The 25,922-nt window shown below is 38.5% G+C and overlaps 1 protein-coding gene across 2 annotated transcripts in view; it reads left to right on the top strand.

The window, feature by feature from the left end:
• ANKRD44 (ankyrin repeat domain 44) overlaps positions 1–25,922 on the top strand; it is a 183,692-nt gene that overhangs the window by 121,019 nt on the left and 36,751 nt on the right. The window lies entirely within an intron of this gene.

Here is a 25,922-nt window from a genome sequence, read left to right as displayed (position 1 = left end):
CGGATCCCATGTGGAGACAGGTTCCGGCTCACTGGCTGAGCATGGTGCGGGCGCAACACCGAGGGTTGCGATCCCGTTACCGGTCAGTCAAAAAGAGACAAAAAGGAAAAAAAAAAAAAGATAGGTGGTAGATAAATTGAATATGCATATAGTGAGAAATGAGTCTTTTCTTCTACCTCACACCATACACAAAACTCAATTCAAGATGGATTGATAAGAGTATAAGGTCGTTTTACAAAAAGCAACTATATTTCTACCTATCAGCAACAAAAACAAATAGAATAAAATTCTTAAAAGATACAATTAGCAAAACCATATTATTTGTGTTATCATTTAAAGTATTATACAAAATGTTCTTTCCATGAAAACTATAAAACGTTATTGAGAAAAATTAAAGATAACCTAAATAAATGCTTTTGCTCTTATCTTACCATATACAGGATTAATGTTTAAAAAATCAATTGCTTTTCTATATCCCAGTAACAACAAATAGAAAATGAAAATTTAAAAAGATACCACTTACAAAAAATTATAATTTTCAATAGCATGAAAAGTATTAAATGCCCTTACCATAAAACTACAATACATTGGGCCGGCCAGGTGGCGCACTGCTACAGTGCGCCGCTTGGGAGTGCGGTGGCGCTCCCGCCAAGGGTTTGGATCCCACATACAGACCGGCCGCTCACTGGCTGAGCGAGGTGCGGGCGCAACACCGAGGGTTGCGATCCCGTTGCCGGTCCCGGTCCGGTACGGGCGCGACACTGAGGGTTGCGATCCATTGCCGGTCACGAAAAAAGACAAAAAGGAAAAAAAAAAAAAACTACAATACATTTTGGAGAAAAATTAACTGTGCTTTAATAAATGGAAAAACATTATTTTCATAGATTGAAAGATTCAGCATTATAAAGATAGTAACTCTACTGATGTTCATTTATGGATTCATCAGAATCCCAGTAGTGTTTTTTGTGTGTACATTGAAAAGCTGATTGAGGGCCGGCCCGGTGGCGCACTGTTACAGTGCGCCACTTGGGAAGTGTGGCAGCGCTCCCACCGAGGGTTCAGATCCCACATACAGACCGGCCGCTGACTGGCTGAGCAAGGTGCGGGAGCAACACCGAGGGTTGCGATCCGATGCCGGTCACGAAAAAGGACAGAAAAGGAAAAGAAAAAAAGAAGAAGAAAAGCTGATTGATACAGAAATGCAAAGGCCAAAGAATATACAAGGCAATCTTGAAAAAGGAAAACATGGGGACTTATACTTCCAGAAACAAAAAATCTGTCATAAAGCTATAGTAATAAAAAAAGTGTGGGAGTAGAGCAAAAATAGATAAACTAACCAAAAGAACAGAGCAGAGGGTTGAAAAATAGATTCATACGTATATGGTATCCTGATTAATGATGAAGTGGCACAGCAGTTCAGTGAGGGACAAGAGGGTCTTTTCTCTAAATGGTGCTAGGTTAATTGAATACGCAAAAAGGGAAAAATAAATCTTCTTTTGCCATACACAAAACTCAATTCAAGATGGATTGCAGATCTACATGTTAAAGGTACAACAATAAAGTTTTAGAAGAAAGCATGGAAGAACATCTTCATGACTCAGAGGAAAAGATTTTTTAAATAAGAAGCAAAAATAATAAAAAGGAAAAATTGGTATGTTGGATTATATTAACATTAAAAATTTTGTTCATTAAAAGATGCCATTTAGTGCTAAGGCAAGCTTCAGAGTGCAATAAGTACATGTGAAAAAAAGTCTTGTATCCAGGGTATATAACGAACTCTTAACAGAATTTATAAAGAAAACTTAAAAACTGGTAAGAAAAAGAAAGACAACCCATTAAAAAGATGGGCAAAAGACTTGAAAAGGCACTTCCCAAAAGAGAATATCCAAGTATTATTCATAAGCAAATGAAAAGGTACTCAACTTTAATACTCTAGTCGTCAAGGAAACACCAATTAGAACTACAGAGTATGTATTAGTGTTCTATTGCTGTTGTAATAAATTGCCACAAATTTAGTGCATTAAAAGCACGCAGACTTATTATCTTACAGTTCCATAGGTTAGAAATCTAACACAGGTCTCAGAGAGAGAAAGGACTTGAGAGAATGAGAAGAGGATGGGTAAGTAAGTGTTGCTGTGAGGGAGTCTTGAGCAACTAATGGGCAGATAAGAGCATGGAATGGATGATGGAGGAAAGAGGCAGTCCATAGAACTGCCTCTTTCCTCAGTTTATCTAGGACCATATCTCTCCCATCTGTAGCCTCTAATCATCCACCACCATAGCATCCATATAGAAGTTATTCTGTAAGTGGTTCTTTAACCAAAGAATTACTAGCATTATTATTATTATTATTATTTTTCCTTTTTGTCTTTTTTCGTGACCGGCAATGGATCACAACCCTCAGTGTCGCGCCCGTACCGGACTGGGACCGGCAACGGGATCGCAACCCTCGGTGTTGCACCCGCATCTCGCTCAGCCAGTGAGCCGCGGTTTGTATGTGGGATCCGAACCCTCGGCGGGAGTGCCACTGCGCTCCCAAGCAGCACACTGTAGAAGTGCGCCACCGGGCCGGCCCCTAGCATTATTATTTTAAAAGAGCTCTGGGAATATCCATATGGCCCTGTGCTCACCAGGAAAGTGTCATGAATCAAACAGGAATTCCCCAGTGGTTAACAACTTGGAACTTGAAATAGCTAGTGAGCAAGATCACCACTTCCAGGATTACCATGGATATAATTTATTTCTCACTTACTGGCTTATGTCAAGACAGCCTCACTAGCTGAGAGGTAGGCACAGGGATTTTCGTTATTATGTATGTACTTACACGTCATTTCATTGTCTTTTGCTTAACTGTACAGACATTAATTTGAAGATACATGTTCCTTTCCAATGGTGTTATCTATAAATGTTTGGTGTGGTTCTGCCTTTGAATGTGAAATGGTTTGCTGACTTTTTGTTTGTTTGTTTGTTTGAGGTGGACTTGTCAACTCTTGCCTTAATATAAGTTCAGTTGTTTGAGTTTTCTTAGTATCATAGCAAGACAAATGCTTTCTCTCCATTCTTTGATCATAAAATTTAAGCAAACCTTTGTTATTTCACATATTGTAGAAATATTTTTTGATTCACTTAGGCCACCCTTTGGTATGTTATATTATCAACCTGTCTAAGAATTTCATTGAATGTATACATTGCACATAATTTAGACATTGAGCTTAAACATAATTATATTTCACATCCCTTTATGGTTGAGCTTTATATCTTCAGTATGTCCTATAACAGGCCTGCTTGTGACCTAGTAGCTACTCTCCTCCATTGTCCTTGCCTTTGAACTGCACATTGCCCGAATATTAGGATATGTTTACTCATCTGTGGAAGGAGAATATGAGAAGTCCTTTGATAAACTAGTTCTTGAGTAACATGTTAGTAACTAGTCCTTGAGTAACATATAGCAATATGTTATACAGCTAGCTATACTAAGTAGGTAATAGTGGGTGAGATTTTGATCTGATTTGTATCTATGACTAGTTAATTACCCTTTTTCAATGTAAATAACCATGCCAATATATAAAGAATAGCAGTGTAGGTAGAGCTGGATCATACTTAGAGAATGAAATAGGAAGACAGAAGAGGTGTAAATAATAGCCCTATTTCAGATTGTTTTCTGCTTATAAAAACATGTGCTTAATTGCAGAAATTCTGGAAACATCATAGAAATATAAAAAGAAAATTGAAATTTCCTATAATCCCACCATCCAGAGATAACCACTGTTTACATTTGGTTTATTTTCTTCCAGTCTTTTTTCTCATGTGTATGCAAATGTGTCTTGGTGTGTATTTGTGTGTCAGACTGTGTTTTAAGTATCTCAAGTTCTTAAAAAACAACAGCAGCAAAACAGAAATCATTTAAAAAAGAAGGAACTAGTTTAGATTATTAATTTGGGGTGGGGCCGTCAGGCATCAATTTAAACTTCAGCACAAGGAATATTTTATTTGGAACTTGGCTAAAAGAGGCAAATTGGGGCCATCTAATTTTGCTCCTCCCTTTACCAGCTGAGCCGAGCAGCTCACCTTCTCCCCAGTCTCCACTTCCCATACTCTCTGGCAGAGCTACATACACCCTGGCATGGTTACCAAAACAAATTAATGCTTCTTAGGTCTGCTTGTAATTAATAACTCCCGACAGAACGTGAGTCTTCTGTAGACTTGGAATCCTGCCTAATTTTCTCTAAGATAAGTAATTAGATGCTGAGGACAGGTAAGGCTCTTTCCTCTGAGCATCTGCCAAACGGCCTGCAACTGTAATGTGGGTAAGATGATTAAAATCTGAGAATGGCTGGAAGTTTTCTCATGTGTCACAACACTGAAGATATTTATTGCACCCCATCCCCTGAGCCTAGCACTTCCCAAATCAAGAAAAGATTTAAAATGGATCAAAAAAAGGCTATACCTAAAGTCATTTAGATGGTTTGGTTAACATCTGTTGTCTATTTTATTCTTCATTCAACTCATAAATTTTCTATGCAGTCAAATTAAATGTGAAGGATGGGTTTCTCACTAGCTGTGAACGCTATCAAGTTGATGATTTTCTCTGAAATCTGGTCTATATACCGATGGGTCCATGTTCACTAAACTCCTTTATGAGAATATATTGGGACATACCCATCCTAGGGCTTCTGTTTGGCAACTAGTCTTCCTATTATGAAGCTCTGAGTCAGAGCTCTGTACTGCCTAGGTGGTAAACCTTTCCAAAGATTTAAAGGCAACAATTGTTTAAGTCTACTCTTATTTCATTTTCTTAAAGCAATTTCTCAATCTTGGCATTATTAACGCCTTGAGCAGGACAATTCTTTATGGTGGGGGGCTATCCTGTGCATTACAGGATGCTTAGTAACATCCCTGGCCTCTACCCTCCAAGTACCAGTAGCAACCGATCCCTCACCCCAAAATTTTTACAATCAAAAATGCCTCCAGATATTGCCAAGTGTCTCCTGGGCGTCACAATGCCTTGGCTGGGAATCTCTGCCCTAGAGAATAGTATTCACATCTCAGTGGTGACAGATAAAGTAGACCTGCATTTATTGGTGAGATGTAGCTGGAATTTCAAGGTAGTACTGTTCATCCATCTCTTCAACAAAGTTACTATCAAATAATTCAGAAGGCACATTGGAGAGCAGTTGATTGAATACATATTCTGATTTGACCAAGCTATTACTTCCTCGTAACTGGATTTGGTAGAGGCTTATGGTTCTACTTTTTGTGAGTCATCACCACTTTGAAGATAAGAAAGGGAGGCATATGAATAATTTCACATGTGGAAGTGTTTGTCCCAGGGGGTCCAGCTCTGCTTCTAAGAGTGCTGTGCCCTCATAGAGCCCAGGCACAGCTGAGAATAACCAAGGTTTGTTTATGCTCTCCATAGATAAGAACTTTCAAAAGATAACCTGATGGCTCACCAACAGAAGGAAGCTCTAATATAATTTAATTGGCCCAAAGTAACTGTAACTGTGGGGGGCGGGATAAATTGCAACAAAGAATATTGTGGATTTGGAATGAGGGAGAAGTAGAAATGCTTTGTTATTGCTGGTTAAGGGGTGTCCTGGCCAAGACTAAAGAGAGAGACCACTGGATTAGTTTTTTTTCCTGTTTTTAACTAAATTTAATTTAATTACTTATTATTTATTTTTATAACAAGGATATGCACATTTATTTGTTCAAATAAGAAATATGTAACTGAATAACAGACAAATAACAAACTACTCTGTAGAAAGTGGGGCTTCGAATTTTCACAAAAACTGGAAATGTAAAACTTAATAACATTTACATATTTCGTTTTATAATCTCTACAATGATCTGAAATGGCTCTCTAAAGCTTTCAAAAGCCTACAAATATCAAATTAATTTCAACAGAGGAAGATGAATAACATTTTCAAAGGTAAATTAATTTCTAAGCAAATGAACAAGTCTATTTAATAAAAAGCAATCAAGAACAGAAATTAAATATCTAAGTTTAGCAACATAAATTGCATAAAAAGTCAATAAAACAATATAAATACAAGGGCACTTCAGTTTGTGGAAAATTAGAATTGAAAGATAATGGAAATCTTTCCATGAACATTTGTTTGTTTAAATTTTTCCTTTTTATTTTTTTTTAAAAAAAGATGACTAAGATCATAGAAGATATGTTCTTTGACTACAATAACAGAAGGAAATTTAGAAAACTTACAAATGTGTGGAAATTAAACACTCATAAACAAACAATGGGGGAAAAGAAAAATCATAGGGAAATCAGAGAGTACTTTGAGATAAAGGTCAAAGTGCAACATATCAAAATTTATAGGATGCAGGGCTCATGCAGTGCTTAGAGGAAAATTTATACTTGTTAACACCTATGTTAAAAATAAGAAAAATCTCAAATCAGTAATGTAAACTTCTACCTTAAGAAAATAGAAAAAGTAGATCGAACTAAACCAAAAGCAGAAATAAGTAGGGAATAACAAAGATTACAACAGAAATATATGAAATAGGGGATAAAAAAAATAGAGAAAATTAACAGAACCAAAAGTTGATCCTTAGAAAGATCAACAAAATTTGCAAATCTTTATCTAGACTGACTAAGAAAAAAGAGAGAATACTGAATTACTAAAATCAGAAATAAAGTAGGGGCATTATTACATTGTCACTGTGGCTTTTCATGGTGGTGAGATTTAGTTTCTTTCTCTTTCTGGTTTGCATTTTTGTTCTGCCAGTGGGTTTTGTTCTTTCTTGTGTATTCATGGTAGTGATTATTATTCTTTGGATTCTAGATGCAGGACTTCCTTGAGGATTTCGTGGAGGGCTGGTTGTGTAGTGGTGAACTCCCACAGTTTTTGTTTGTCTGGTAGTAAATAGTGTCTGGCAAATACACTATTTTTCCTTCATTTCTGAAGGATCGCCTTGCTGGGTACAGTATTCTTGGCTGGCAGGTTTTTTTCTTTTAATATTTTGAGTATATCATCCCATTTTCTTCTTGCCTGTAGAGTTTCTGTTGAGAAGTCTGCTGTTAATCTGATAAGGGCTCCCTTACAAGTGACTTGACACTTTTCTCTTGCTTCTTTTAAGATTCTCTCTTTGTCTCTGAGCTTTGCTGGTTTGACTATAACGTGCCTTGGAGAAGATCTTTTTGGGTTGAATCTGTTTGGGGATTTTTGAGCCTCCTGGATCTGAAGGTCCATGTGTCTCCCTATACCTAGGAATTTTTCCATTATTGTTTTGTTGAACAGATTTTTCCATGCCTTTTCCTTTCTCCTCTGCTTCTGGAATACCCATAATTCAAATGTTTGTGCACATAAGATTGTCTGGTAGCTCTCTTAGATTTTCTTCATCTTTTAATATTCTTCCCCCCCGCTTTTTTTTATCTGCCTAGGTTATTTTGAAAAGACTATCTTCAAGATCAGAAATTCTTTCATCTATTTGTTCTAACTTGCTACTTAAGTTATTGATTGTGTTTTTTATTTTGTTGAGTGAATCTTTCAGTTCCATGAGTTCTTAAAGGCATAGCAAAAAGTATTTCAGCAAAAATTGTTGATGTGTGGTGGTTTTTTTTTTTTTTTCCTCTTAGAATGAGATACTTTTAGTTCCAGAGGACATATGTTATAGGCATTCAAACAACTCACTGAAATCACTCTTAAAATTTCCCTCTTACCCCACCATCACGGACTCTTGGAAAAGGTTGCAAATCCTTCCCTAAGTTCCTTTAAAGCATGTTGAGTATCTCTGGAATTAGGAAAAATATTGTGGCACTAGTCTTTTAAGATGAGAAACTACTTCATTAATTTACAGTGGTTTTCAAGTAAAATGATCAAATCATTTAATTACTCAAGTGACCATTCTAAACATAATCTTGGTATTTTCTAAGAATAGTTAAGCTAAATTTTAAAATCCATGTAGACAGGTGCCATCATATTTTGTGTCCACTCACATTTGTAGAGGATGGCCTTTTGGTGGTCATCTTAAAATAACAATTCTGGTTACTTTATTTACCAAATGGAGATAAATGTTTAAAGAAAATTTTAATAGTCTTCTAGAGTATTCACAGATAACTATAGATACCTTTTTAAGCTAACTTTTTATTTGTTTCTTTCTCACAAGTCGAAATTCATTTTTATTGAACTAGTGAGAAAGATGAGAATTTGTTGTAGTTGAAACATGACTCAACTCATGTTTTATTTCACTTAAGGATAAACATGGGAAGGATTTGAAAAGTTGTAAGACAACAAGATTCATTTTAGAAAATGTTTGCTACTAGAAAAAGAATTGAAAGACATGTACACTACTCCAACTGGGTATGAAAGAACAGCTGGAAATAACCATAGAGCTATTTTTAATGAAGGAGAGAGTTTCTTGCTCTCTTTGAAGGTTCAGTAACAGGCTCCTTGGAGAATGACTGCTTTGATGAGCCTTGAAAATATAAATTCAGAGATAGAGGTGAATAATGTTGGAAATGATGAACTAAGACCTAGCAAAGCATATCTGCAGGCCCCATACCTCAAGCTACTCTAAAATTTGATTTAAATTACAAGAATAATTTTGCCAATTACATATCAAAAGCTTTAATATTTCTGCTTCTTGCAGTCTATCATCAGGAAATCATCGTGAATATTCATAAAGATTCAGCCACACAATGTTTATAGCTGTTAATACCAAGAAAGGGTATTATTACAACCTAAGAGTTCAACAATAAGGGAGATAGTTAAATTATTGATAACATTTGCACACTGATTTATTGGAATGTATGTAGCCATTAAAATGACATTGCAAAAGAATATTTAATGTTTGAAAAAATATTTACTACATACCAAGCACAAGATGAAAATTATAAAATAATGCACACATCATGAATTAGGTATTAATGGGCTGTTATATAACTAGTAGGGCACATACTAAAATGTTAACTGGTATCTCTGGTTGCTGCCATTATGAGTTATGGGTCATGTTCTTTTCTTTTTTTTTTTTTTTTCCTTGTCTGTATTTTAAAGATTAGTTTATGATTCTTTCATTTTTAAAAAAATTCATTTATTAAAACAAACTTATTGAGTATCTTCTCTGGGCCAGATACTGTTCTAGTCAGGGACCATGTTAAATAATGCATGCATTCTTGAGTCTATCTTATTTAAAAGTTATATTTAAAAAGTCAATGGGCAAGAAAACATTTGTCAAAACAAACACTCATTTTAAAGTAAAATTAAGCTTATCAGAATGAACATGGTGTTGTTTAGAAGAGTAAGCTTTCAAGCCTGTCCTCAGACAGAGGAGAAATAGCAGAGACCTGAGCTTCCAGACCCTTCCTGCTACTGAGGTGCTTTTAGGCTACCTACCAGGGAAAATGAATACTGGGAGTAGAAATAAATGCTACACTACAGGTAGGATTATATCTCAGAGTTAAGGTAGAGGATTTTAAGTCTCTGTTGTTAATTGATGGTCCTGTTAAAAATAAAATGCCCTCAGAGCAGTTTAGATTGTGGTAACATGGTCTCATTATTGTTGGGGAGAAAGCACAACAGTACAACTTACTGCAATTGAGGAAGGGAAGTAAAACAAAGCAGAACTATTAACTCATGTAGAAAGAATAAAAAGAAGAGCTCCCGTACAGCAGAGTACAGAGAAGATGACTGTGAAAGTATTATAGGGCAAGCTTGTATAGCCCATCTGCCTCCCTGTTGCCTGAGTGGAGAAGCAAAAAGGAGAGAGAAGGGGGGGTGGGGGGTGGCAGAGAGGGAGAGAGAGAAAGAAGGGAGAGAGGGAGGGAATTCAGGTTATGGTTCAAGCTGTGCAACTATGAAATCATCAGAACCTTTGTTGATTCTTTTGGCATTTTAATACAATCTACCATTAATATTTAATTCTCATAATTTTGAGTGAGTCTTCCAAATCCAGCATCCTCCCTGAGCACAAACTTGAAAACTTTTTTCAAAGCTGTTACAGTAAATAAAGGCAGAAATTAGGCTATATTTAAATTTTTTTGGCTTAGGCACGAAACTTCATTTTATAGCTCTTTTATGGCATAGCTAGGAATTTGTGTGTATAAACTATTTAAGGATTTACGACTTGCTTTAGTATTGTCGGACCAGGTGAAATCTCATTTTGTGATTTAGTATGTTGTTAGAAGTAGAAGGGCATTTATCAGGATCATGTAACTGTTCAGGCATATACTTAAAAATTAATCATCATAAATAAATGCACAGCCCCCTCCTGAGGAAAACATTCATTATGGTCCAGACTTTAAAACTAGAAGATACAATTGGAAGCTGCAGGAGTTGGTGTCCAATTGAGCACAGTGTTTATCAACCATTCAGGCAATTTTAGAATAATTTGGTTTTATAAAAGAAATTCTGAAAAACATCTTTCTACTGTGATAACATATAGAGAAGTATCCCAACATTTTTTATGCACATATGTTCTTTGCCATATTTGTTACTTAATAAATAAAATTCCAAAGGATATAGTGAGTAAACAAAAATGAAAATATCCTAAAAATTGTGATTTTGTCCTTTTAAGATATGCTTTTTTCATTTTGATCTTTTGATCTTGAAACAATAAAAAACTGAAATCACACTTCTATTACAATTTACTTTTTGGCACTAGATTTTGTAAATAAATCGTTATTATCTAACTTTTAAGCAATTTACTTTATGAATTTGGTAATCAGAAGTGAAATTAGTGCTTTTAGTTTCAAGTGTGTCCCTAACTAATTCATAACACTAAATTAAAGAATCTGTGGTACAGTGTGTGTCCTCAGAGGAAAATGACAGGGTCCCATTTTGACTACTGTGCTATCATATAGCAAATGAAGGTAGCTTAGTCTCCACCACGGCAAGCTAAAAGCTTCACTACCTATTTTTTAAATAAAAATTTGAATTTTTTCAGCTACCTTTCAGCTGCACACTAACACGTTTGAAGTTCCACATTTTAAAAAATTAAAAACAACAGAACTATGTCCAAATTCAATTTCTTCATGGTTTTTAGAGTATGTATCAAGTCTTCTGACATAACTTTTTAAATAAAGCCTTTAAATAAAGACTTTTTAAGTAAAGACTTTTTAAATAAAGACCAGAGCAAAGCCATTCTGATAGATAATTGGGAACAACAAGGAAAAAACTTTATAGGACTATAGGTTTCTGTTAAATTGCTCTTCTGAATGACATAGAGTTACACTACATTTTAGGTTTTCTTTGATTGACAGGGATGAGGGAGTAGAATAAGTCCATGGGTAATACAAAAACTTCATTTTAGTCAATACTTTCACCTCTCTGCTTAAACCATTTATTGAAGCCATCAGCAAGCAGTGAGATTGGTTAGTATGAGAATCGTGGAACTTTTGTGATACACTTTACTAAATGAAATATTCCCCCCTCTTGTACCTTCTGTTCAAAGAGCTAATTAACAGCTAGAAACAAGAGACAGACAGCAGATGGGAGAGCAGGCATGGACACCCCAAACTGGTGCAGGGGCCTCTGAATACCGTGAGTGAAATGGCTCCATTTGCATCCTGGTGGCCCAAATTCATAAACTGTGGTGTGTTTCATATGGTGGGCACAAGTTACTGGTGATGCTTCTTTCTTGTCATTAGATGAACACGACTGACTTTCAGATGCCTGAAAAGTTTTAGGTAGTTCTTAGCTGAGTCTGTGAAACTAAAAAAAATAAAATAATTTAGGACCTGACTTTAAAACTCATTAAAAATCACATGTTGTCCAGGGGCTTCCTGGGTTTGTGGCAGCAGATTATATTTTGCATCATGGATGGTAGGAAGCAGGATGTGTATTTCCCCAAGAGACTGGTAGACATTTACATATGTGCCCTGGAAGCAGGAAAGGATTCAGGGGGTTGTTTGTTCTTTTTTTTTTTTTGGTAGTGGAGCGGGGAGGTATGGAATGGGAGGATGAAACTGGAAGGAATAGGAACTGGAAGGTAGTGTCCTTCCTTCTCTCCCAAGAACATTGGCTACTCCATAAGAAAGGGTAGATCTTTCCCGTTCGACAGTAGCACCGAAAGACGACATAACAGGGTCAGACTGGGTTGGGGTATGGTCTAACACCTCATAGAAAGTAAATCCAGAAAGATAGATTTGCCAAACTGCAGGCCTGCAAGCTGGTTTCCAGCAACCCCTCGAATTAAGGAGAGGCATAATTATCAGGGATAAATTGTGCAGCTAAGGTAGACCCACAGTGGACAGACCCATAGAAGAAACCATTTTTTAAAGTGACACACAACAAACCCAGGTTTTGGAGCATCATAGTTTTATTACATTAAAAGAAGATGGAACTATATTATGATTTTTGTATATGTTTTATCTTTTAAAAGTCTGAAAACATATTGTTCTTATATTTTCCTAATTTTTGTACCCAAAAAAAAGCTTTTGCACAATAGTCATCTCACACAAATGAAAACATGATTTAATTAAATGAAATTTTATAAGCTTTGAGAGAAAAAATTCTTTGAATTATTTTCTTTAGCTTAGATTAAAATAGTGTGCTCGTGCTTTCTGTTGCAAATGACCTGCTTTTTTTTTTTTTTTCTTTTTTCATATTCCATTTTCTTCTGCAGTGAAATTTATGTTTGAAGAGAGGTAAGATGGAGGGGAAGAGAGGGGTCTGCCTGCTGGGCTGTAAGAAATCTAAGATTCAAGTACTGTAGGCATCTGGCAGGGGTATGGTTCCCTGCCGTTCTGCTCAGGATTCTAAGTAGGAAGGAGGCCAGAAAAAGAGAGAGGATGATGCATTGTGAGTTCCCACTGAAGTGCTGGATGAACTTGGCTCTCTAAGGCAGACCTCCTGTCTTAGAACGGGGAGAGAAGAGGAGCAGTGTTGGTATACAGCAACTCCTGTAAGTTCTAGGAAGATAAATGAGCAAATGCTCGCCATAAGGCCTTCAGGTGGCTTGAAGACCCAGGAGGTAGATGCTGTAGCCTAGACCTGTAGGGTGTGCCCAGCAGGAGGCAGCCTGGGCTGCAGCAGAAACTAACGAGTAGGACCGAGGAGAGGGTAGCCCATCTGAGAAATTCTTGGCCATTATCACGATCCTCTAGATAAAGGTGACTCTTGAAGAGGTGAGGGGAGCCCATGATTTCTCAGTCGCAGAGTTAAAGAGAATTTCTTGGAAATCCAGTGGGATTGATTTTCTAATTCTGGGACAGCATAGCTCTGTCTGCTCTGTCTCTTGACCAACAAGTTCCTTTGGAAGGAGAGAAAGGCACCTTTTTAAGTTCTCTCAATGTTCCCATGAAAAAAGTTAATTGTGGAACAATATTGAGGGGAAGAGACTGTTGTAGGCATTTCCAAAGGACATTAGCACTTTTGAGGGCTTGCATTAGGATTGGAGCTGATGGGTAGTATCAAAGTATACTTTCCAAAAAATTAAATTAAAAACGTGACTCTCATACAAAAAGAGAAACATGCGAGATAGCTAGATGTAAAATTATGTATATAATTGATGCTAAAGCTTATTCAAGGAGCATTTGAGGAACAGAGCATTTATGGGCACTTTAATACGTAATAGTAGAATAAGATTTCTAGGTTACATGATACAAAACTGGTTAATGTCCTAAAGGAAGATAAGCTATCACCTCTGAAGTTTTCTTTTCTACCACACAGAAATAATTTGTATCTCGGCTGGAAAGCAATCTACAGGTTAAAATGTAACCTTGCAGTGAAATCACCCTTAATTAACATTATACTAAAAAATTAATCATTGGGTGGGCCTTTTAAACAATGCTTTTGAAAGGACATGAGATAATCTTCTTTGCCTTATTTACAAGTTTGGGATCATTTTTCTTTTTTTTTTTTTTTTTTTCAAAAGATGACCGGTAAGGGGATCTTAACCCTTGACTTGGTGTTGTCAGCACCACGCTCAGCCAGTGAGCGAACCGGCCATCTGTATATGGGATCCGAACCCGGGGCCTTGGTGTTATCAGCACCGCACTCTCCCGAGTGAGCCACGGGCCGGCCCAATGGGATCATTTTTCTTAACAACAGGGAATCTATCAAGTACTTCTTGATATTTACCCCTCTTAACTCTAAACATGTTGATAATGGTTGATTAGCATAGACTTTTTTTGCTTTTGTCTGCCTCTCCCCTGCCTCTTTACACACACACACACACACACACACACACACACACACACACCTCACCATCACCAACACACACGTAGCGCTTGAATCAATCCAAAGAGAAAAAGAGAGCAAAAGAAAACCAGGTGCCTCTTCCACTGATAGAATACAACAATATGTTGAACTGACTACTGATGTAGAAGGGTGAACTTAATCTTTGAAATATTCTGCAAAGTTCAAGAGGTCATGAGGTATGGTCTAGACTAGTTCCCTTACTATGAATGTCAAAGGAATAGCCAAAGTTTTTTGTTGTACTGAAATTTCCTCGCAACTACTGTTGCCAGATCCACCAGGACTTGAGCACTCACAATCATTGCCTAAGTAGATGTATTAAGGATATCCCCAGGCATACTTTGCTGGTGTAGGCAAACGAGGCATTCACTTTGTATCTAAGGTTAGTGCTTCTGGAATTTGCTGGTGCCTGGGGCTTATTTGTGTTCCCTCTGAGATTTTTTCTGGCACCGTTTTTCAGCTCTTTTCTATCCTACCTCCAAGACATAAACATTCATTCCCTCTTCTGGCTCGCCATCCCCACAGAAGAATGAAACCCTATGAAACTATGGTACCAAAGAGAATATTTCTTTATTAAGGTCAATTATGCCTTTTGACTCTGTTTAACCCAGATATAGTCATTTCATATTTTTAAATTGCTTGGAAAAATTGAATTTGGGAATTCTTGCACTAATTAAACCTCTTAAACTCCAAGCTGCTGTGGGACCTCCAAATTAATAAGGGGACACTTTGATTATTTTTTTCCCATTTGGGATAGCTTCTGCAGTGACTCTTTGCAACTCTTTCAATTTAGTTAAAACCTTTGTCCCTTTCGTGATCACTTTTGGCTTCTTTCAGCTTTGGATCACTCCCATGTTTTTAGTAACCCTGATGCCTTATTCCTAAGGATAGTGATTTATTTCTTATGAGTTAATCCTAATGCTTTTTCTCATCTGGAACACAAATGGCTTCATGAAGAGAATAACATTGTTTTTTTATCTCAAAAACATGTTATCTGAGTTTTTCTGGACTGATGTAGATGTTTACCACCAGAAAAAGTATTTGGAATTCTTTTACTGGTATCTCACCTTCTTCATAGTATTGGTCCATCAATCATCAAAATTTAATTTGACTAGTCTTCTTTACTTTCTTACGACCCTTGAAATTTAGAAAACCAGAGGGTTACCTCAAGGTATGTTACACTATCACCAAGTAGCAGTAAACTGACATGGTTGTTCAGAAAGGCATGCTCATCCTAGAACATTTCTCAGTTACAAGATCACATTCTGTGAAAGGTCAGGTTTGTTCATTTATTTGCTTGTTTTCCTGACTGGTTGATTGATTGGTTTTTTGTTTTTGTTTTTTGATAAGACTGTTTCTTAAGAGCAGTTTTAGGCTCTCAACAAATTTGAGAGGAAGGTACAGGGTTCCCATATAGTCCCTGCCCCATACATGCATAGTTTGCCCCCTGATCAATATCCCCACCAGAGGGTATGTTAGTTACTAGTGATTGACCTGCATTCACACACCATAATCACCCAAAGTCCATAGTTTAACTGAGGGTTCACTCTTGGTATTTCTTCTAGTCCGTTTTGTGTTGCTGTAACAGAAATACCTGAGACTGGGTAATTTATAAAGAACAGAGGTTTATTTGGCTTACGATTCTGGGACAGCTGCATCTGGCACAGGCCTCAGGCTGCTTCTACTCATGGCAGAAAGTGGCAGGCAGCCAGCGGGTGCAAGCAGATCACATGGTGAGAGGAAGCAAGAGAGAGGAAGCAAGAGGAGGTGCCAGGGTCCTATAAACAACAAGCTCTCGTGGAAACTAATAGAGCGAGAACTCACTCGCTACCCCCCCGCCCCCAGGGAAAGCACCCCCATGGTTCAATCAATTTCCAACACTGCCACATTGGGGATCAAATTTCCACATGAGTTTTGGAGGGGACAACACATCCAAACTCCATCAGTATCGTACATTCTATGGGTTTGGACTAAGTATAATGACATGTATCCATCATTATAGTATCATACAGAGTATTTTTACTGCCTTAAAAATCCTCTGTGCTCTGCCAATTCATCCCTCTCCTCACCCTCCAGCACCCCTCTTTTTATGGGGAGTAGGGGCAACTGGCCTGTAAGGGGATCCAAATCCTTGACCTTGGTGTTAAAACACTGCGCTCTAACCAACTGAGCTAACCAGCCAGCCCCCAGCCCCCGGTTTTTTAAATGTAGAAATGACTATATATTTTAAATTGTTTTTATAAAGGAAAAATCCATCCAAAATATAAGATAACCAGTAATATTTTTGATAATCTGCAATGTCAAAGTCAGCAAGCAAATATATTATCACCCTTAAATTAATTCTGCTAATGCTTTCTCATTCACTTATCAAACTCAATTCAATAAACTTTTAGTGAATGCCTACTGTGTGATATGGGTAGTCCCCATCTCTAAGGAATTTGCAATTTAATGGCCATGAAGGAATGTGTTATGGCTTTAATAAAAATATGCTAGTCATAAAAACATTGACCTCTTAAATTTTGACTGGATGTGGTACAGAACCTAGCTAAAGAGACCTTAGAAACCATCTGGTTCAACTATCTCGTTTTTAAATAGAAATTTATCTTATTCTTTATTAAAGTAATATGTATTTGTTGTTGGAAGTTTGGGATATGTATAAAAGTGGAAACAGAAAATTAAAACACCACCACCCCCAAACAATCCTTATTAACCTTTTGGTACATTTCCTTCAAGTCTCCTCATCCATGAATTTTATTTTTTATGTATATGAGGTAATGTTGAAAATACAACTTTGCACACTGTTTTCTTTCTGTAAAATATTACAATATAATCCTTTCCCAATGCTATTAAAAACTCTTGGTAAACATTTTTTATTGGCTAAATAATATTTAATTATTGGATCAACCATAACTTAGCTGTTCTTCTACAGTTTAGGTTGTTCATACTGTTTCATTATTGAATGGCTTTGGGCTTAAAACTTTCTAAGGATAGAGTGTCTGAAGTAGGTTAATGGGGTGAGAGTATATACATATTTTTAAGGCTCTTGCAAGACAGTTAAACACGATGCATTTTGCATCTTGCATTTGGCTTTATCTTCACAGTGGATTTCATTAGCTTTTCCTTATACACGCTACAGGCTCGTCTGCCTTTTAATTGGCAAGGAAATCACCAGGAACTAAACACACACTGGAGGGAGGAGATAAGCAGAGTCATCAAAATCAGCTCGCAAGAAGAAATGGAGACTTAATCTAGCTAAGCTTCCAGTAGCACCCTCCTTCATGTGTGTTATTGCCCTTTTAAAGTTGCATAGACCTTGACTTACACAAGTATAGAAAGGTAGTGGTTCCTACTCATGGAATTGGGGTGGGGAAGAGACAAAAATTAAATTACTTTAGATTCATACATTTCTAGAAACCACTGAGTTTCTGGTAATTGTTGTTAATAACAATTTCAGGCAACTCGGCTTCTTCTAATAGCTGTGAAGGGATGTGAGCAGAATCATGAGAGAGAATCACTGCTGTTACTGATGTGCCATCGTGGGGAGGATGGTTTGCTTTGGGCTGGACCTGGGAGTATTTGTGGATATGCAGAAAGGCCTGGAGTCCACTGAGGTCCAACTTGGCCTAGTTTATCCTGTCAGTTCTGAGACTGAAAGGCCTGTGGGGTCTTCTGAGCTCTAACCAGGCCCCCTGAACAGAGGGTGTTGACACAGCTGGGTGGTCTGAAACTTCTGCAGACCCAGCCCCACTTCTGGACTGAGCCAGGGCTGGGTTGCAGCCTGACCAGTGCTGGCTGCACAGCTGACTTAGGAGTGGCCACGAGGTCACCTGAACAGTGTAAGCACAGACAAGAGGAATGTGAAATAGAATCTCTGACAGAGGTGCTGACTTTCCAGAGGCCTTGGCCTGCTTCCAGCCTTTCATACCCTCAAAGACACCACTCAGTCCTCACCGCTAAAAGATAAAGAAATCCATTTTTCTTTCTTTTTTTTTTTTTTTTTTTTGGCAGCTGGCCATTATGGGAATCTGAACCCTTGATCTTAGTGTCACAACTCCCTGCTCTAACCAACTGAGCTAACTTGCCAGCCCCAAGAAACCCATTTTCAACCTCTCTTCAAAGCATCTCCTTTACATGGTCTCCATGGATATTTTCTGACTGGTTTTCTATCTCCTCCTGTTCTCCTAATTTGTGGAAACTAGTTGTGTAGTCACAGTCTAACCAGAAGCAACAAGAGAGATGGTGACCTCACAGACCCACCCACTGCACTGTACTGTTTTTACAGTCCAAGCCATACTTATGTTCTGTTTTCTTAAATAACACATTTAAAAACTGGTTTAGATGAGCTTAAGGTCTCTTGAGAACCCTGAATTTTTTCCTGCCATGTTTTCAAGTAGCCAGTCATAATCTACATTATTTATAAACCTTGGGTTTCCAGCTCAAGTGTAATATTTACATATTCCCTCACAAATATGGATGATAAGATTACTATTTTGTTAACCTAGTGGTCAGTTGGCTCACCATTGAGTTCATATTTGTTCCTGATTTTATCACAGATTCACTTTGTAGAAGAAGCAGCTTAAACTTAGCCTTATATTACGTTTGCTGCTTTTAAATCCAAGACATTGGGATGCTCTTTGTGTGAGCCCTTCAGTCCTGTGGAAATACCTCCAGGTTTAGAAAATGCCATAAGAATTATTGTAATCTCAAATACAATAATTTTCTCAGGCCAAAAAATCTATTGAACATCCCAGCCAACCCCCCAGGTGACCAAGAGAGTTCATGTTTTACAAATAAGATGGTTGCAAAGTCAGCTTGTTCTCTTGTTATCTCCCTTCTCTCCATTCCCACTTCAGGAACCCATCTTCACTTGTTGGTAGGAGGTAGAAGTAGCTTTAATCCCAATTCTTCTGTTTTTTTTTTTTTTTTTCTCAAGGAAAGTCTTGCAAACGCATGATGGTAGGAGGAGACTATGGGGGAAGAGGTGGGGTCAAGCTAGATTTTACATGGAAGCTTCGTAAATGATTGATTGAGAAAATAAGCAATTTGGGGATATCGGACATGATAAGGAATAAGATTAAGTAGTTCAGATAAAGGTTTTGTTAAGGCATCCATTGTAATAGATTGTTTAAGCAGAGGACCAAGTCAATCTTAGGAAAGAGTGTAAAAGAAGTTTATAGTGACACTGGATGTGGACCTGGGATTTATGAGAGTAGTTCATTGTGAAAACTAGCGTGTGAATGCATGGGTTGTGTAAATGTTGATGATGAGCATGAGGATATATGAATTGGAAGTATTCTTAAGAGAAAGTTGTAACCAGTGTTTTATATTCAACGTGAGATTGTATTCTCTGATTTAGAATTACAAGCCGTGTGTGCAGAACTCATTGCTTTTTATGACACTGCCTCTTTGGCATGTATTCTTAGCTATAGTTGTGTTTCAACAGAGTCATTTCATTTCTGATTTTGACAAGGTGGGTTGAAGTTGATCTCTGTAGAGCAATGTTATTTTCCAGTAATATTACAGACCACAAGCTGAATTATGAGTTCATATAATAAGTCATGGTATGAGCTCTCTGACTCTCTCTGGCCCCCATATGCCTTCCCTGAGACGTTTGTGCAGAATAGAGTATCTGAGCAGAGCTGAATATCTGCCTCCTCCCTTGGACTCCATATGTTTAGGACCAAATCTTCAATTAGAAAGAAAAGTTCATTCAAATTGTAAATGCCAGTAGTGAATGACTTGCAAATTGCTTCCCCCCCCCCCCCCTTTCCACATTGTCTTCTTAATTAATGAAGAAGAATCACTAAAGGAAGGGGAATACTTAGAGGAGCTAGATTCCAATTAACAGCTCCAGTGATAGTTTTGTGGCTAAGTACTTACCGCTTCTTAGGAAATGAAAAGGAAAATCTCAAAGATTAAAGGGAATTGTTAAAGTTGGAGACAAAAAACCCCACATACTTAAAAGAAAAAACACCAAACCACAATTCTCTTTGTTACCTGAGCCCCATCTCTGCTGATTTTTGTGAAATATCAGGAGGAAGTTTCAGCTCTTCAGTTGTATGGAAGGCATTGTTTGTTGTGTGCGGTAAAGAACATGGGTTTTGAGTTAATCCTGCGTCTAGTTCCCTGATCTGTCCTGAGCTGTGTGAACCTGAGCAAGTTTCTTAATGGATTACTCAGGGATTGACTGAGTTGATCCGCTCTCCTTAGGAGAGTGCTTGGCTCATAGTAAAGGTTTGATAATCTTTGGCTGCTGCTGTCAGTGAGAATCTTCATTGTCATCGTTTACCACCACCACCTGCATGGTCATGGTAATCACTGCCACCGCCACCATCATTGTCATCATCGTTTCACTCTCCTGGTTTTCCTCCTGCCTCTCTGTCCACTCCTCCATTCCCTTTGCAGACTCTTTTCTTCTTCCAAACCCTGAAATAGTGGAGTTCCTGAGGGTTTTGTCCTAGGCCCCTTTCCCTCCTCTCATTACACAGTCTCCCTGGGCAGTCTCGTCCACAGTGGGGCTTCAGGGGTCAGCTGTTGCTGATGATTCCCAAATCCACGACTAGCCCAGATCTCTCTTCTGAGCCTCACACCTTACATCCAGCTGTCCACTAGACATCTCCCCTGAATGTCCCTGCAGCACTTCAAACCAAGACTCAACATGTCTTTCTCTCCCCTGATCTTGCTTCTTCCCTTTGTTTCTTATCTTAAAGGAAGAAAAAAGGCATCACAATCCACTCTGTTACCAAAGCTAGGAAACTGGTGTCATCCCTGACCCTACTCTTTTCCCTTCCTCTAATGTTCAGTCAATGAATTGTGTCCATTACACCTTCTAGTCTAAAGCTCTATGTAGGTGGGGACCCTATTAAGCTGTAATCTCAGTGCCTACCACAATGCTCAATAAATAATTATTGAATGAATGAATAAGGAAGTGAATGAAACTCTTGAATACACTCAATTTCCTACATTTCCATTGCCTTTTCTGTAGTTCAGGTCACCATCATTTCTCACTGACTTATTAATTTATAATTTAGAAATCCCATAATTGAAATATCCTAACTGGTCTCCCTGCTTCTAGGGTTGCAGTCCCTGCCACCAGCAACACTGCAGTTCATTTTCCATTCTGTGGCCAAAATGTTTTTAATAAATCCCCAAAATCTGATCATGCTCATGCCTCTTCTGATTTGTGTCCTGGTTTACAACCATTGTCCTGGGACATTCTCAAAAATGCCCTGGATTGGACAATGATTTTATGATCACCATATACCTAACCTATCTTCTGCTTACATTTCCATCCTCCTTGGTCTTCATTCCTTCCTTGCCCCTACGTACTACTCTAGTCTCATTGAGCTTCTAAAAATTTTCCAAATTTGTTGTACTCACAGATTTTGCATGCTCTTCTTCCCTTCTCTCTGCCTGGCCAACTCCTACTGTCCAAGTCTCAGGCTAGATGCTGCTTTACACGGAAGTCTTCTTTAACACCAAGTTTATCACAAAGGTACCTCTTTGTGTTCTCATAGCATTTTGCATTTCTCCATTCTAGCTCTTGCCTCCTCCTTGTTTGAATTACCTGTTAATTTCTGTGGGTTCCCTACTGATCGAGCCTGTAAGCTCTATCAGGTCAGCGGTCACTTCTGCTCACTGCACAGTTGAATTTTGGTGCCTACCCCAGGGTCCTGCACATAATGACACTCAGCAAATATTTGGTGAATGAGTGAAGTAAAGCAACACATGCTGTTAGAATGATCAAAGTATGTATGCGGAAAAATCCTCTTCCATAATAAATCTTCAGGGAATGTGCCCAATTTATAGCTATAAACAGTACGTTGTCTTCTCGTCCCTGTTCATCGTGTTTATGATAGCGAAGGAAATGATTCTGTGTTCCTTTGATTACAAGTTCATTCTAGGACAGGATTTCGAGTTGGTACACACCATCAATTCCAGGAAGTCTTGCAGGTGATAATGTTGCAAAACAAAACGAACAGCTGTTTTCCAGACTTATCAAGCAGTTAGGGCTACTTTTAATCCAACTATGTAAGAGAGACTGGCTTTAAAATTATTTGCTTAGAAGTTAAAATTAAACTTACTCTCATAATTCTAACATATCTTAGATTGTTTAAGTTCCAAGTTCTATTCTCACGCTAATAAGAAGCAAACACAAAGTCTCACATACATCCAGTAGAACCATTTGTATTGCATTATATGCAAACTTGAAATTTTGTGCTTTCAGATGGTAATTTTTATACTGTTATTTGGTTTAACCAAAGAATCCTAACATCACAGCATTTGTTCCACATGCACTGACTAGAAAGGAGTTCTGCATCTATGTGACGATCTGTGGACATCATTCTATTAAATTAAATGGAAGGTTAATAGCTTTTTTCCAAATCAGAAATACTGATTTTCTGATTACCATACAATATACATTCACTGCAAAAAAAATCAGGAAATATAAAGAAGAAAATAAAAATAATCTATAATCCCACTTTTAGGTTTTTGTGTTAAACAGTATAAGGCATGTATTTCTAGGCTTTTTATCTACATATATAGTCATGTCAATACAAATTTTTTATAAAATGAAAATAGTGTCATTCCACACATGGCTGTAAAATGTGTTTTCCATCTCAAAAGTTTAGGGCTTTCAGGGAGAAAAATGGGTAAAGTAGAAGTTTCGCTTTCCAGTGTTTGGGGTGCTATAATTTCCCCTTCACCACCCCCATTAAGGAAACTTCTATAAAAACCTGTATTACTCTTTGAATCATTCAGGCCTCATTTGTAGGAATCAGAAACCATGCTAGCTATTTTAAGCAGGAAAAGATTTGATTATTAAAAATAGGTGTTTACAAGATTATTTATTGGAAGGTCTAGAAAAGTGGATCATAGGCTGGCCCTCCAGAAATAAGCCTGAACTGATGAACTGGACTGCCAGGGGGCTGCCCCTTCCCCATGATCAGAGAGAGAGAGCAGCAGAAAGTAGCTGCTGGAGTGACTGACTCCATAGACACATCACCCTAGCTGACGTGTGGGGACAGTTTTGTCACCACCATTGCTATAGCCCCTAGAGCCAGACAGCTTCTGCTTGATCCATGCTGCCAAAAGATGGACCCTTGCATCCCATCCTTCTTCTTGCTTCTCCACCCTCATTAAGCTAGTGGCACTGAAAGCTCAAAGGTAAACAAACAAAAGTCTCCATGACTGTGCCCACTATCAGAAATCACATAGATTTCCTCTGCCTCACTCTGTCTTCAGAAGTTCGTGTTAGTGCATCTGATTGGCAGACCTTAAATCACATCTGTAACCCTCAACAGAGTCTAGGAAAGACAATTTTTAGGTGTCCAGTCTCTGCACTAGAGGGCAGCGCAAGCCCACCAGTCAGGAGGCTGGAGTGGACGCTGACCACCACCATATTCACCACACATCAAGGCTTTGGATGTTTGGTTTGCGTTCCTTTTGGATGCATTACTGTACAAAGAAGAACATAAAGGCAAGATAAAAAGGGACGATTTATCTGAAGGGCTAATATATGTCACTACAATCTATTTAAGCTCTCTCTATTGCTAGTTATTTACTTTTTTCCATTTTTCATATAAATAGCATTTTGCTAAATTGCTCCTATCAGAGCGACTAATAGCCTTCTCCATTTTGCTAAACTCAGTGGTCAGTTCTCAGGCCTTGTTTTACTTGACCTATCAGGACATTTGACATGACCGCTCATTCTCTCCTTGAAACGCCTTCACTTGATTTCCAGAACCTCACACTCTCCTGGTGTTCCGTCTAGCTCACCCGCTCAGTCTAAGTCTTCTTACTGGTTCCTCCTCATCCCTCCGACTCTTAATATTGAGTGCCCGGGCGCTCAGTCCTGGGACCCCATCTCTTCTTTGTTTACTTTACCCCCTTGCTCATCTCTTCCAATTCTCTGGCTATAAACACCCTGAGCTCCAAACCCATGCGTACAACTGTTGCTTGGTTAAGATGTACTTTTAGATGCTTTATAAACATCTCAAACTTAACAATTCCAAAATGGAACTTCCTCTCTTTCCCAGTACACAGATTCCACTCACAGTCTTCTCCACTGTAGTTCATGGCACCTCCATCCTTCCACTGGCTTAGGACAAAAACCCAGGAGTCATCCTTGACTTCTCTCTTTCTCTTACGTGCATGTTTAATCCATCAGCAAATCCTGTTGATTCTACCTCCCAAAATATCCACAATCCAACTATTTCTCTCCATTCCCACTGCTTCCTGCTGCTCTAAACCACTGTTATTTCTCCCTTAGACTATTGCCTCAGCTCCTCAGTGGTCTCCATGCTTCCATGCTCGCCTCCCTAGAGTCTCAAAGTTAGATCCTGTTACTCTTCCGCTCAGAATGCTCCAGTGAATTTCTGTCTCACGAGGGATCAAAGTCCAAATCCTTACAACCACCTGCAAGGCTCTTTCTGACACACCCACCACCACTGCCACCGCCTCCCTGGCTCCCTTTCCTGCCGTTCTCATCCTCACTTCCTTTGCTCTAGCCTCCTTGATGCTCTTAAGCACACCTACCCCTGAGGGTCTCGGCGATTGCCGGCCCTGTGCATGGAATGCTCTTTCCCCAGATCACAAAGCTCTCTCATCTCCCACAAGCCTGCTCGGCCATCACTACTCAGCCAGGCTGTCCCTGATCACCCTATTTACAGTTGCAAACTGACCTCCCCTCAGGCCCTCCAGACCCTACTTCTCTGCTTTACTTCTCTCCAGAGCACCTTACACTTTCTAATAGACTACATAAATTCTTTCTTTTATTGGATGTTCCCCCATAAATGAGAAAATAGATTTTTTTTTCCTTTTTGTCTTTTTTCGTGTCCGGCAACGGATCGCAACCCTCAGTGTCGCACCCATACCGGACCGGGACCGGCAACGGGATTGCAACCCTCGGTGTTGCCCCCGCACCTCGCTCAGCCAGTGAGCGGCCGGTCTGTATGTGGGAACCGAACCCTCGGCAGGAGCGCCACCGCGCTTCCCAAGCGGTGCACTGTAGCAGTGCGCCACCGGGCCGGCCCAGAAAATAGATTTTTTTAATACTTTGTTTATTATTGATTCCTCAGTGTATGGAACCATGTCTGGGCATATGGTAATTGTTCATTAAGTATTTGTGGAATGAATTAATTTCTTTACACATGCATCCTTGTGCACTTGTTGAATTGTCTATTGGGAATTAATTCTTAGGGTCAAAGGTATGCACACATTGCTCAGAAAGGTTTTAACAATTTGTTCCTGCACCAAAAGTCCATGAGAATGTCATTTTCCTGACACCTTTGCCAACACCATGCCCTGGTCATAGTGGCCTTTTTTTTCCTTGAACTCACCATGGTCATCCCCACTCAACGCATTTCATTGACTACTCTCTCCTCCCGAATACTCTCCTGTCATACCTTTGTCTGATTTAATTCTTCTTAGTATTCAGGATTCACTTCAAATGTCACTTCCTTAGAGAGGCCTTTCCTGACCATCTGCTATAAAGTAACCTCCCAGTCACTCCATATCACAGCATCCTATTTTATTTTTGTCATTTCCAGATATTTTCTCATTTGTACATTTATTCATTTGTCTATACTTTTTCTAAAATGTAAGCATCATAACAGCAGGAGCCTGTTTGTCTTTTTCAACACCCTACTCCAGTAAATGTGTGCTTGATAATGGAATAAACACTGGATATGATATTTTCATTGTTACCAATTTGCTAGGTGAAAATGGATTTAACACGATTACTTTTCTGAATCGGTGAGGCTG

This window comes from Galeopterus variegatus, unplaced genomic scaffold (genome assembly GCF_000696425.1).
Source record: "Galeopterus variegatus unplaced genomic scaffold, G_variegatus-3.0.2 Scaffold420, whole genome shotgun sequence".
In the NCBI taxonomy this organism is placed as follows: domain Eukaryota; kingdom Metazoa; phylum Chordata; class Mammalia; order Dermoptera; family Cynocephalidae; genus Galeopterus; species Galeopterus variegatus.
Note: the sequence above shows the minus strand (reverse complement) of the source record. Positions and strands in the feature narration are given on the sequence as shown.